The 14,275-nt window shown below is 37.3% G+C and overlaps 1 protein-coding gene and 1 pseudogene across 3 annotated transcripts in view; one reads left to right on the top strand and one right to left on the bottom strand.

The window, feature by feature from the left end:
• The window catches only part of LOC121486587 (TLC domain-containing protein 4-like), a 104,758-nt gene that overhangs the window by 76,423 nt on the left and 14,060 nt on the right, over positions 1-14,275 (bottom strand). The window lies entirely within an intron of this gene.
• LOC121486589 lies at positions 33-552 on the top strand (annotated as a pseudogene).

Here is a 14,275-nt window from a genome sequence, read left to right on the forward strand (position 1 = left end):
CAAAGGGGTGTGATCACTGACAATAACTGTTTCTTTCTCACAGATTGTCTAAAGCCACAGGGAAAATGGTGGAAAACTCACCATCGCCATTGCCAGAAAGAGCTATTTATGGCTTTGTTCTTTTCTTAAGCTCCCAATTTGGCTTCATACTATATCTTGTGTGGGCTTTTATTCCTGAACCTTGGCTAAACTCCTTAGGCTTAACCTACTGGCCTCAAAAATATTGGGTGGTTGCATTGCCCATCTACCTCCTCATTACTATAGTAATCGCTTATGTACTCTTATTTGGAATAAGAATGATGAGTACCTCTCCACTTAACTCCATTCATATAATCATAGGTAACTATGCTAAAAAATCAACAGCAGAATAAATATCAAGAAGAGGCCATCCCAGTATTAAGGGGTAATCCTATTAGTGAAGTGAGCCACATGTTATTTCTTGCAGCCAAAGAACTTTATGCCAAAAATTAAATTGTATGTAGACTAATACCACTTATTATAAGTTTTTGATGTAATAATTTTGAACATAATACTTTATCTCTTATTAGCAACTGATAACGAAATATAAAAAAAGCTGAACTTCTCTTAAATTCCATTAATCTTATACATGTTCCCAAATATTAGTTATTAATGGACAGAATAAATAAAATACTGCATTACCATAAAAAAAATATCTTTCTTTCCCAGTCTCTGATCAGCCCTTCTGTTACAGGAACTCTCCATCAAAACATAAACACCTTTCTCCAGAAAAGAAACTTCATACTTCACAGAGGGATTGTGTTAGTGGTAGTATGGTCAGTATGACATACATGAATGCACACTGCTGTATGAGAGGCAAGAAGGGACCCAGTGGTGTCCTAGAGCCTTATAAACAACTTTCAGGCAACTCTCCTTCAGGCTTGCGCCTCACTCCTGCCTTCCCCGGTAAGTGCCAAGGCTCCTCAAAGCACTTTTGATTAGCCCGTGTTCCACTCCGTCAAGTCAATTATCTCCATCAGCCAACTTCTGGTTTCCATAATTTATTGAAATGTCTGATCTACTGTAGACTTTTCTCTTGTCTTTTTCCTTGTGGATTCTATCTTGTAAACTCCTTTCTACACTATCATCACTATGTACACTATGAGTACCACTTTGCAAAGAATAAGGATAAACAAAATAAAATTAAAATAGCAGAAAGAGATCCAGAACAGAGAGAAAAGGAAAAACATGAACCTATTTTTCTTAATTTCTAACTTGTTTTTTTAATCGTGCCAAAATGTTTTCATGAATTTTTAAAAACTTTTACAGATACTGAAATCGATATTACCAATCAGTAGTTTATGTTCATAACATTTTTTGTTCTATAATCTTATTTATTCCTTTCTTTTTTCTTTTTTCTTGAAGCATAGTTGACACACAATGTTACATTAGTTTCAGATGTACAACATAGTAACTCAACAACTTTATACATTATGCTATGCCCTTCATAAGTGTAGTTACCATCTGTCACCATACAACACTATTACAATACCATTGATGATATTTCCTGTGTCGTACTTTTCATTACCATGACTTATTTACTCCATAACCAGAAACGTGTATCTCCCATTCCCCTTCACCTATTTTGCCTCACCTCTGGCAACCATCAGTTTGGTCTCTGTGTTGATGGATCTGGTTTGCTTTGTTTGTTTAGTTGGTTTTTTAGGTTTCACATATAAGTTAAATCATATGGTATTTGTCTTTCCCTGTCTGAATTATTTCACTAAGCATAATGCCCTCTAGGTCCATCCATGTTGTCATAGATGGCAAAAATCTCATTCTTTTTTATGACTAAGTAATATTCCACATCTTCTTTATTCATTTATCAATGGACACTTAGGTTGCTTCCATATTTTGGGTATTGTAAATAATGCTGCAATAATATATTCATAACTTTAAGATCAGTTTGTTGAATATCCTCCCAGAGTTTTCCAAGCATACATGTATATACTTTGATTTTTTTAAACAGAAAGGACTAAAATATACACACTATTTTGTAATTGCTCAGACTATTCCATTCAATGGATGCACCATGATGTATTTTACCAAACCTTTACTGCTAAACATTCATGGACCTTATCGTGGACCAAATTGCCAGTTTTCCAGGTAGAGCAAAGTAGTAATTAATGTCTGACTAGCAATTAATTCTAAGATTCAAAGCTAGTTTAGATTGAACGGGGAAACACTGGAGGGTTTTTGTTCAGGTCAAGAAAGGAACAAGGGGATACCCACTCTCCCACTGCTAATACAGTGATACTTGCAGTAGCAGTCAAGGGAACTAATGAAAGAGAGAAAGTAAAAACTGCTGGGGAAAAAAGATTATACAGTTGTTATTTGTGGATTATATGATTATATACTTAGGAAACCCAAGAAAATCAACTGAGAAAATAAACAACAGAAAATTAAGTATGGAAGCTGGATACAAAATTAATTTATAAAAATCTGTGACATTTATGCATATGTAACATTTATGTATATATAAATACATATGTATATACATGTGTTGTACACACACAATATCCTCTTAACAAATAAAAGAAAGAAAAGATTCCATTTACAATTGAAGCAAAAAATGTAAAAGGCCTAGGAATAAATTTTATAAGGAATATGAAAAGCTTATATGATGAAAACTTTAAAACGTTCTTGCAGGATCCAAAAGTAGACCTGAATAAATGAAAAGATGGACTATGTTTTCGGATTGGAAAAGTCAATGTATATCAATTTTCCCTTTTAATTTTTAAAATTTAATTTTTAAATTTATTGCAATCTCAATGAAAATACCAAGAGGCTATTTTCTGGAATAGGGCAAGCTGATTCTAAAGCTTGTATGAAAAAAGTAAACAAACAAAAATAGCCAGAAAAACTTTCAAAAAGGAAAAATAGCTTTCTATATATTTTTAAAAAATAAAATTATAGAACTTCAATAATGAAACACCCTGGAATTGCTATAGGAATAGACTAATGGAATTGATTAGAAAACCCAGAAATAGACCCAAATAAGTGGCATCTCAAATCAGTGAGATAAGATGGGACTTTTTAATAAATGTGTATCATCTGGAAAAAATTAAGTTAAATCTCTATCTCATATTGTATGAGATAAATTCCAAATGGGGCAAATATTTAAAGTATGAACACTCAAATGTATTACAAGAAAATATGAAAAAAAATTTTAAAAAATAAAAAAAAAAGAAAATATGGGTGAATTCTCTTATTTTGGAATGGAAAAATCTAACTATGATTCAAAATCTAAAAGCCACAAAATATTAATAAATCTAATTAAGAATAAAAAAAAACACTATGAGGTAAAAAACAATAATAATAACAGACACAGAGTCAAAACACAAATTACAAACCAGGAGGGGATCCCTGGGTGGCTCAGCGGCTTAGCACCTGCCTTTTGCCCAAGGCGTGATCCTGGAGACCCAGGATCCAGTCCCATGTTGGGCTCCCTGCAGGGAGCCTGCTTCTCCCTCTGCCTGTGTATCTACCTCTCTCTCTCTCTCTCTCTGTGTCTCCCATGAATAAATAAATAAAATCTTTAAAACAAACAAACCAGGAAAAAAGATGTGGTGCTCAAGTCACAGGTAAAAGGCTAATCTCCTTAATAAATAACAAGCTCCTAGAATGTGAGGAAAGAAAGACCAGTCACTCAAGTGAAAGATAATGGGCATTAACAAACAAGTGACAGAAAAAGAAACATAAAAATGACCTATACACATTATACATGACCCTCATTCATATAGAATATGCTAATTAAGATTAACCAACCCAGAAATAGATTGTAACTCTATTTTCACATTACTCTGCCTTTGGAGCATTTACTTTTCACTACATTTTCTTCAGATTGGCACTATCTATCATTGTTTTTGGAAATTTATGAAGCTGTATCTTTTTTAAGTTCTAGATCCCAAACAGTAAAGTATTATTGTTTATAGACAGAGTTTATGCTTAATGTTTCAAAACATGAAAAATCCATGTATCATATGATAAAAATCAGAATATAATTCCCTCTATTGCTATGAATAAATGATTTTTTTAAAAAGTAAAGTTGATAGTTGAATTAGTCATGTCATTTTCATAGACCTTATAGCAAAATGCAATTTTTGAATTTAGAAATATTCCTTAGTAAAAAACATCTCTTGCCCCACCCATCCTCTGATAAACATTCTCAACTCCAAATTTCTGTAGTGCTGTAAATCTACTACTTTGCTGGTCATATATCCACATGCACCATTTATATGATCTATCCTTTTTTTTTTATTTATCCTAAATATAACTAAAAAGAAAAAAACAAGAGAAATTTTCATGACAGTATTTTTAAAATATATATTTCTCTTCCATGTCCCAATCAAATTGATCTCTTAATGTCATTATGACGCTTGTTCATTCAGTATAGTATTACTATAATCAACCCACTCCTGTACATCTAAATGACGTTCATCACTAACTTAAGTTCCTACTTTTAGACACTCTCTATATACAAAGTTAAAGGATCAAGAAAATATATATGCTGCATTCAGATCTCCCACTTAATCTTGAGGTCTGTATTCTTTGCATTTTGGTAAAAAAAAAAAACAACAACACATTTTTGCCCTCCAACAAGGAAGTTTTGAAAAATTACCATCTCTTTTCAAAATACTTTTGTTATACTTTGCAATATACTAAGAATTTTTTTTTTATTTTAAAAAGAAGACAGTCTAGTTTTAATAAAAAGAAATCATCTTGTGAGAATGTATTTTCCACAAGGAAAGGTATGGTTCTCGTCGCAGATTTTAAAATTCTCATTGGTAGAAAATAAAAGGTAAAAAATAATGTTTGAACGACCGTTACAATTAAATGTCTTCAAACTTTGTCAAATATGTTTCACATGTGGAGTATCCCAAAATGCTAACATAATGTTTAATAACCAAAAAGTAGGAAGAAATGGATTGTGGGGTAAGGAAAATGTTAACTATTAGTACTAATTATATATAATGTATCAGAAACTATAATATCAATAATGAAAAGACCATCAGGATATTTAACTTAATCACTGAATTCTTCTCCTAAAATATAAATCAAGTATTTCACAAAAATAATATGTATACCAAACTGAATGGCCAAAATTTTTAAGCACAAAAATTATCGTTTGATGTAAATAGTAAACTTGCTTTTCTCCTACATATTTAGTTGTGAGCTAAAGTCTTCAGAATTTGGACCTTTGGCCATAACCAGTTTGCAGACACACTACTACTTGGAGAGGCTCTCAATCTCTCTGCAAGGCTACATGACCCACAAACAACTGTGTCACCTCTGACTCCCTTCCTGCCCCACAGAAGAAGCATTCATGGTCTGAATCAGAGCAACCATCACCAAGCTGGTCTCCTGTGCTCCGGCCTTACTCCTACAACTTCTAATTTACCTTTATTGCTATCATGAGTAAGAAAATAATATTTTTCATATTTAGAAATAAATATGACTACATATTCATCCAAAGTCCAGCAGAGTTCTGGACAGCACTTCACTATCAAAACCCATCACCAAAGGGAAAGGCAACATATGTTCCATCAGAGTCCAGAGCACAACGGAGAGTCTCACAGCTGTGTTCTGGGGGTTCAATCACTAAAGTTACCTGGATTTTACGTTGCCTGAAGACAAAGTTTCTGTCTCATGCATCTTTGCACCTTACACTGCACCCTGCAAAGGTTAAGTGCTCTGCATGTATTCTCTCCTCACATGTCTTCCCCTACTCTTCTCAGCTTGCCAAAGAATTCTTACAGGAATTCAAAGCTCTACAGCTCAGGGAGAGTCTGAACTGATAATCTATATCTACAAAGGAAAAGAGCAAAAGAATGACATATTTCCCCTCATTTTTTATCCTGAGCGATTACCCACAGGTAATAAAAGGCAATCAAGTGATTTAAAGAACTACTTCGCCTTTCCTTTTAAAAGCTCCAACAGGGGAACTGACCTCTGGTTTGCAAAGGAAGTCCTGGACCAGGTGACATTTTAAAAATGATCAGGACTTGGCTTTTAACACAATTTTATGCACACAGTATTCTGCTAGTACAGAAAGGGAAAGTAGTCCCCCCCACCCAATATATCAAGGTAGAAGTGAAAGGAATTTAACTTCGATTCACTCTGTCTTAATCCAAATTATCAATTCTTTCAACAAAGACTGCACATTTAAGAGCATCACGGGAGACTTTTAAAACAATTGAGTAGATTCTGATTGCTCGTTATACAAGAAATTCTTGAGAAATAAGTAACTATAACCAACAGTTAAAAACCCCAACTGTTTACATTCAATATTTGCTATATTGATTTGAAAGGCGGAGAGGACAAATAGAGCTAAAGTTCAAAACCACTTGTCTCCTAAACAATGTAGATGTGGTTTTTGGTTTTTGGGTTTTTGTTGTTGTTGTTTTGGTAGATCTGCCCTTCTTTAGTGTGTAATGACCATTACAAGAGAAACTAATCCTTCTTTGAATTTGGATGTCAATATAAAATTACAAAGTGTTAACTCACTGACATCTCTGTCATCACTTCATCACCCTGAACCCAGAACTCAGCCCTTCCACTAGTTTCCAGAGAAAAATTATCTCCGAGAAGTTCATGGTTTTTTCCCCCAATTTATATACAATTAAGGAGTTCCTGGGGAGTTGAATGGCTTCCCACCAGTCCTGTGTTCTCTCTCTTCCCTACATGGGAATCGAAGGACTATCTTCTCTTGCTTAAACTCCTTGGAGTTTCACTGCTTGCCTAAAGTAGCGCTTCCAAAGGCAACCCTATCCCTAAAATAAGCCCTAGGAAACATTCTTCAACTTGATTCCCCTCCTTTGCTCTCATTTCTCAATAAGCTCTTGCATTCTCCTAGACCTTGACTTCTTCATCTCCAAGTTGATGAGTCCTTGCACCCAATAACACATGGGCTTTTCTGCTTAATTCTGAGGTCTAAACTCTGCAGTTGACTTTGCTCAGTTCATTTCTACCTACTCAAGGCAATAGCCTCACCCAATATGGACCCTATCTCAGCCTTGACTTATCTCTGTCCTCTCTATTCTCCAATCATTGGAATGTATCTAATATCAGCTCAACTTACACGATACCTGTCTTACACTTTCTTTCTTGAGCTCCAGATTTTTAATCCCAATATCATACCAGGTGTTCCAGGTTCTACAAATGCAGTAAAATTATCCCCTTTCTCCTCTCCGTACTTTTTTCTCACTTTTCTCAGTTTATGGAGTAATTGTGCCTCTAATCACCAAATCCAAGAAACCTCAATTTTCCTAAATTCTCCCCACTGCTTAGTCCTCTGCATCCAAGTAGACACCAAATTCTCTCAATTGTACTTGCTAAAGATCTTCCATATATTTACCTTCTCTACCCTTCCTCTTTCACTCTCCAAGTTTAGGCCTATATACCTTCCCAGAGAATCTCTGACATCTTTCTGACATTTTCCCTCTTCAAGCTTTTGTATACCAGGACAATAACTTCTCTTCCCATGTTCTCCTAATGCTTACTACCACATGTTTCACACACAACAGACCCTGAATAAATATTCATAAGTTAGGGAAAAGATTTCAAATCCTTGTAATCTCACATCTTTCCTTTTCTTGGCATTCAAAGATTGCCTCTATCTCTCCAACCTCATGCTTCTGCAGGATTCTTCTAACTTGCTGTTGATTATCTTATTCTTTTGCTTTCAGTCAAAGCTTTCTATTACTCTTTATTGCCTATCAAATAAATGAATGGCATGGAGGTCCTCCATTCTAGCTAAAAGCTACCTTTCCAATCTCATGGTTCATATTCTCCCTCTCACATTCTTTACTCAGTCTAGCCCAATCCAGGCACTAGCCATTCCCAAAACATGCTGTGCATTTTCCTGACTCCTTGCTTTTGTTCATGCCTCTTCCAAAACAGAGATTGTCTTTCCTTGGGACACTTGGGAGGCTCAGTCAGTTAAGCGGCTGCCTTCGGCTCTGGTCATGATCCTGGAGTACAGAGATGGAACCTCGCAATAGGCTCCCTGCTCAGCGAGGCATCTGCTCCCTCTGCCTTTCACCCCACACATGCTCTCTCTCTCTCACTCCCACTCCTGCTCTCTCTCAAATAAAGACCTCTAAAAAAAAAGTCTTACTTTCCCTTCTTTCTCTGTCAAAAGCATTCCTAATTTTAAGACCCAAACTGAATGTCACTTTCTTCATAAAGCTTACAGATTCCTCCAGACAGAATTTCTCTCTTCCTCTTCTCTCCTTTGAAACTTAGTTTACAATTTTGCTTTGTACAAGTATTTTATTTCTTCTACTAAAAAAGTTGTTCAAAGCAGTGTTTTTCAGACTACCTGAAACAGAATAACTGGAGTCTAGTTTAAAAAGAGAAGCATAATAAAAAACCCTACAGAACTAGTTTCAGGAGGTAGAACTGCAATCTGAAGAACCCTGCAATCTGAAAGCCAGCACCCCCTTAAGGTGCACAACAAAGCCGGAGACCTTGGAGTTGCAGAATGGGCCTTGAAGTTGATAAGCCTCGGAGTTGCATTCCAGTTATGTCTCTGTTAAAAGATAATTCTCAGAAAAAGCTAATAGAACCATAATTCTGATACAGATAGAAAAGGAAAAAAAAGTCAGAGATCTTACTTAACTCATTCAATGAGGTAACCAGACAGGTGTCATAACCTGTTCAAAAGAGAATCTGAAACACATTCATACAGGGTTGTAAAATGGCTCAAATATGATGAAAGGCTACCAACAGATAATCTGAAAGGATGTGCAATAGCTCAAAGACAAAGAAAGACAAGAATCTGATGACCTAGAAGATGTCCTTTAGGCAATGCAGAGTTTTCTACTGACACAATTTTTTTCTATACCTCTTCCTAGCCATATGACTTTTGAGTATGTTACTTTTCTGACTTCAGTTACTTTTCCTATAAAATAAGATTTCATAATTTAAAAAAATTTTAATGGTAATAATGCTTACCTAATATTGCTCTTGTGAGAATTAAATGAGCTAAGGAGCACCAGGCACTCAAGATGAGCACATAATACTCGACAAACATTACATAGTGGTACTAGTACCAGTGGCAGAAGTTCCTTGAGACCCTCTCTTGTTTCCTAATGAATGTGTTCAATCAATCAACCAATGTGCATAGAATACCTAATCATGCTAAGTTTGGGTAAATAATAAAATAGTCCTTGTCATCAGGGAGTCCAGGCTAGCCAAGGAAATGAGAACCAAGGCCAATAATTACATGGGATATAATAAGTGAAAATAAAGGTATGTGAGCACCACTGACAACATGACTAACCATGTGTGGAGTGTACAGAATGCTTACAGAGAAGCATTATCAAGGGAAACTTGAGCTGAATCTTGAAGGTTGAACAGGAAATCACTAAGCACAGTGTGCTAACAATTATTGTACTAGATCATTATGTATGTTAACCTTATTTAAATCACACAAGAGCCATACAATACAAGCTCACTCTAATTGAGTACTTACTATGTGTCAGGTGCCATTTTAAATAACCATCATTATCTTATTTTATGGAGAAAAAAATCCTGAGGCTTAGAGAAATCAAGTAACCTTTCCAAGATGATACAGCCAATGAGGGGCAAAGCCACAATTCATCCCAAATAACCTCTTCCCAAACTGTAGGAAATATTACCTCAATTTACTAATAAAAGAATCAAAACCTAGAAAGATGATGAATGAGTTCTCCCAGAGAAACTGATTAGAAATTTTGTCCCTGGTTTTATCAGTCAGGCAAATGGGAAGGAATAATATTTCAGAAAGAGGGAGAACAGACAAAACCCTGGAAGCATGGAGGTTAGCATGGCTGCAGGAACCAGAAATGTTTGGAACTCAATATGCATTTATGGAAACAGCAATAAAAAATAAAGCCACTGGGGGCATCTGGGTGGCTCAGTCAGTTAAGCATCTGCCTTCGGCTCAGGTCATGATCTCAGGGTCCTGGATTGGAGCCCTGAGTGCGGCTCCCTCCTCAGTGGGGAGTCTGCTTCTCCCTCTCCCTCTCCCTATGCTGCTTCCCCTGCTTGTACTCTCTTGCTCTTTCTGTCTCTCTCAAATAAATAAATAAAATTTTTTTTTTTTAAAAAAAAAAGGATAAAATCACTAAAGTAGGCAGGGACTATGTGAGAGAAATTACACCATACTAACTATTGCAGACTCTGCTCAGGAGGATATGAAACTATCACAGATTTTAAGCAAGAGAATGAGACCAAAAGTTTGGCAACTGGAATTTAGTATTATTGAGACCGGTATTATTAATACCAGTATTATTGAGATCAAGAGTTTTGAATTCCAACAGCCTGCCATTTATCATGACCTCAGGAAAGAGAATCTCTTTGAGCCAGAGTCTCCTCATCTGTAAAATGAATAATAGGGTCACCACGAAGTTTAAATGAAAGAAGGTAGGTAAGTACCTGCTAATGTACTTCCAATCTAATTGGCATTTGATAAATGGTGGTGGTACTATTAACAGTTGTTTATTGTGACTTTTGCTGTGATGCAAATACATTGAGACCTAGTTTAGGTCTTTTTGAAGGAAGAACATGTTAAATAAATACTCTTTTACTAAAGTTGTTTGATTTGTTCAGTCAGAGTAGATTGATCTGTTCAGACAGAGTAGATTGTTCTAAATAGCAAAGTCCCAGGAGCACAAAAAGAAGATTTCAGGAAAGGCATGAAGTTTATCAAACAGTTCTTGTGTCCCTACCATGTGTGTCTAACATTGTATTAAGTGGTACATATCTAACAAGAATTAAGATACAGTCTCTTTTCACAAGGAGTCAACAGTCTACAACAGAATTATTTTGGTTGATTTCCTTATCCCAACCTGGCTTCCTCTCTTATTTACAACTTCACCCTCCCCTAAGGTCTGATATATACATTACTCTCATGGAAATGACCTTTGTTTCCCTACTTGGTTACCTGCCCTCCTCTCCCACCTTGGACTACTTCCTTTCCTGGCTACTCCAGTTGGCCATGTCAGATTACACCGGTTTGATCCAAATCTGTTCCCAGTACCCTGGTTCTAAGACATCTTGCTCCTATAGTGAAGTTAAACCAATTTTCTCAATAGTTGGTAGAATTCTTTTCAGAAGAAAACAACTTCATGAGTCATTGCGAGCAGTATGACTGAGGAATGAGGTTAGCAGGAGACAGGATCATAAGAGACAAAATGTTCTACTTCAGAAATTCACCTGGGGGTAATGGAAGAAGTAGTTAGAAGAGAGAAGAGAAAGAGAAAAGAGATGGAAGACATAGGAACTTCATATAACACCTAAAATACTTTTTTAAATGTACAATGCTCTTACTTGCATTTCTTTGACTCCCTCATGTCTTCCAAATCTTTAGTAAGCCTTCTATAATCCCTAGGCCCCCACGCCTCCCCACAAACATATGCCTTGTGAGTAGGCTGGCGGGGAGGGGTAAGTGAAGAAATCATGGGGCCAAGTGTCACACTTGAAGACAAAAGGAACAGCATGGAGACAGCACACACAAAACAATGATACAGGGCATAACTGAACCCATCAGTAGGAGCAGGGCCCAAGGTAATGTTAAAATCATAGACATCTGGGAAATTGGCAAAACTTATCAGCAGGTACCTTTATTTAAAAGTTGTATAATTGCGGCTTGAACCAACTTAACTAGTTAAAAAGCAAAACAGATGATCTCGGCTGATATCTGGGTCATGATTTCTTCAGTTATTGATAATTTGGCACCAATTCCATTGGTCTGCCTTTCCAACATTCCTACTGCCTTCCTCGAAGGTGGTCACTGTTGTCTTACTCAGTTACTGCAACCATCTCCCTGGGACCAGCAAACATTTTCTTTCTCTTGCTCTCTTTAAAACTGTACTTACTTATCTATTTATTTATGATAACACAAGTTGGGGGGGGGTGCAGAGGAAGAGAATCTCAAGCAGGCTCCACACTCAGTGCAGACCCCAACGGAGGCTCAATCCCATGACCCCAAGATCATGACCTCAGGCGAAATCAAAAGTGGGACACTTCACTGAGGAGCCACCCAGGCACCCCAGCAGACATTTTCTTAAAGGGTCAGAGAGTCAGTTATGCCACTCTGCACTTAAGGCCTGGAAGCAGCCACAGACAATATGTACATGCATGGATTTGGCTGTGTTCCAATAGAACTGTTTTACAAAATCAGGTAGACTTTCTGTTCTGCTCCTTCTGTTCCCCACATTATACTCTTTCAAAATGTCACTCTTCTGTATAAACATGTGATTGTCTTCCCATTAACCTCAGAATAAAATTCCAAATTCCCTAACTTAAATTTTATACCATTATCTCCTCTCCAGCTTTTGGCTTCAAACTCAATTTTCAGCACTATTGAACTGCTTTAAATTCCCCAGGTTCCTGGTTCTCTCTTCTTTCTATGCATTCGCATATGTTGCTCTTTGGCCTGGAATCTTGCTCTCTTCCCCCCCACTCCCCTTATTAGTAGATTCCTACTCATCTAAAGTTCAAGTTTCACATTAAGTCTAACTTCTTCCAGGAAGATTTTCCAATCCCTAAATTCTCACAAAGAGTTGAGGTTGCTGATTTAATTGCCTGAATCTGCTGTTAGTTTGAAGTTCTGTGAGGACAGGAAACTGGTCTGCCACTTATCATTGTATTCCAAGATGCTCAATAAATAACTGGATTCTTAACTGATGAGGAAAGAAAAGACAAGAAGCAAGCTAAAGATGCAGGGGGCCCTCAAAGGCAATTGGTGGTGCATAAGCTGAGATTTGTTTGAGCTATTCCCTCTATTTTTTTAAGATTATTTATTCATTCATTCATTCATTCATTCATTCATTCATTCATTTATTTATTCATGAGAGACAGAGAGAGGCACAGAGACACAGGCAGAGAGAGAAGCAGGCTCCATGCGGGGAGCCCGATTTGGGACTCAATCCTGGGACTCCAGGATCACACCCTGGGCAGAAGGCAGATGCTCAACCACTGAGCCCCCAGACGTCCCGAGCTATTCCCTCTAATCCAAAATCGGCTCCTAAAGCATTTTCCATTTTGCTGTTATAGCTTGCAGAGAGGTTCAGGAAATATACATTACATCATCCTACACTTTTTGATGTAGCAACCAAAGTCCTGAAGGGTTTCACTTTTGCCTTGGTTTCCAAACTTCATCTGTTCACCTTCTCTTTGGCACCTGATCGCTTACCTCACATCCTGTTTACCATCTTGTACACATGTACATATTATCCTTGCCAAGAGATCTTGGCTTGCCTTTCTCACCAGTACTCACATTTCAGTTATCATGTAGCGGGCATATTCTATATGCCAGGCTCACAAGGCTTTTTCTATAAGCCAGTCCTACAGGACTTAATCATTCATTCAGTCCTCAGGCGAGCCTTGAAGTGATGTTCTCAGAGATTTCCTTTTATTATTTCCACTCAACAGCTGACAAAAGGAAGACCTAAAGGGAGTAGGTAACTCATGAAAGAAAGAGAACAAATGGCAGAGCTGGGATGGAAGGGAGGAAAGCCTGACTGCCGAGCCCAAATTTCTGACCTCATACTACTTTACAGTCCCTCTAGGACCATGTCTGTTTCCCTCTGTGAGTGCTGATCCAGCCCAAGCCCAGAAATCTTCCACAGTGATCCTGCGTGGTCCCTCCTGAACTTCACGGATGGTGTGGCTAAATTCAAGGCCGTCATAATCACTAACACTTAGAGAGCATAGTCACTGTGCTCGGCTCCATTCATTTAACCTGCACAGACCCTAATATGAAAGATAGGGTTAGCTCTGTTTTATAGATAAGGAAACAGAGGCACAAAGAGGTAAAATAATGTGTCCAAAGTCACACAAATAGTAATGGGAGAACTTCGGATTTACACCTGGACACTATAGCTTCACAACCCGCACTCCTAGGCAAGACGAGCACATACAGACAGGAAGGGAAAAAACACAGAGTTCCTCAGGCCTCACAGGATGACATGAAAAATATGGGTGAGGTTGAATGATTTGAGCTTTAATCATCCTGGATAGGAGGTAATTAACGAAGTCTTAGTTATTGCTGCCCAAAATAAACTATCACAAAACTTCATGGCTTAAAACAATCATTTATTAGCTACCAATTCTGTGGCTCAACAATTTGGGCTGGACTTAGTTGGGAAATTCCGCTGCTTTTGCCTGGGCTCACTCACACAGGGATAGTCAGCTGTGGTACCTTGGCAGGAGCTTGATGGTTCAAGATGGTATCTCTAGGGTCAAGGCCTGCTTCGTGGACATGCAG

Source organism: Vulpes lagopus, chromosome 3 (assembly GCF_018345385.1).
Source record: "Vulpes lagopus strain Blue_001 chromosome 3, ASM1834538v1, whole genome shotgun sequence".
Lineage (NCBI taxonomy): Eukaryota > Metazoa > Chordata > Mammalia > Carnivora > Canidae > Vulpes > Vulpes lagopus.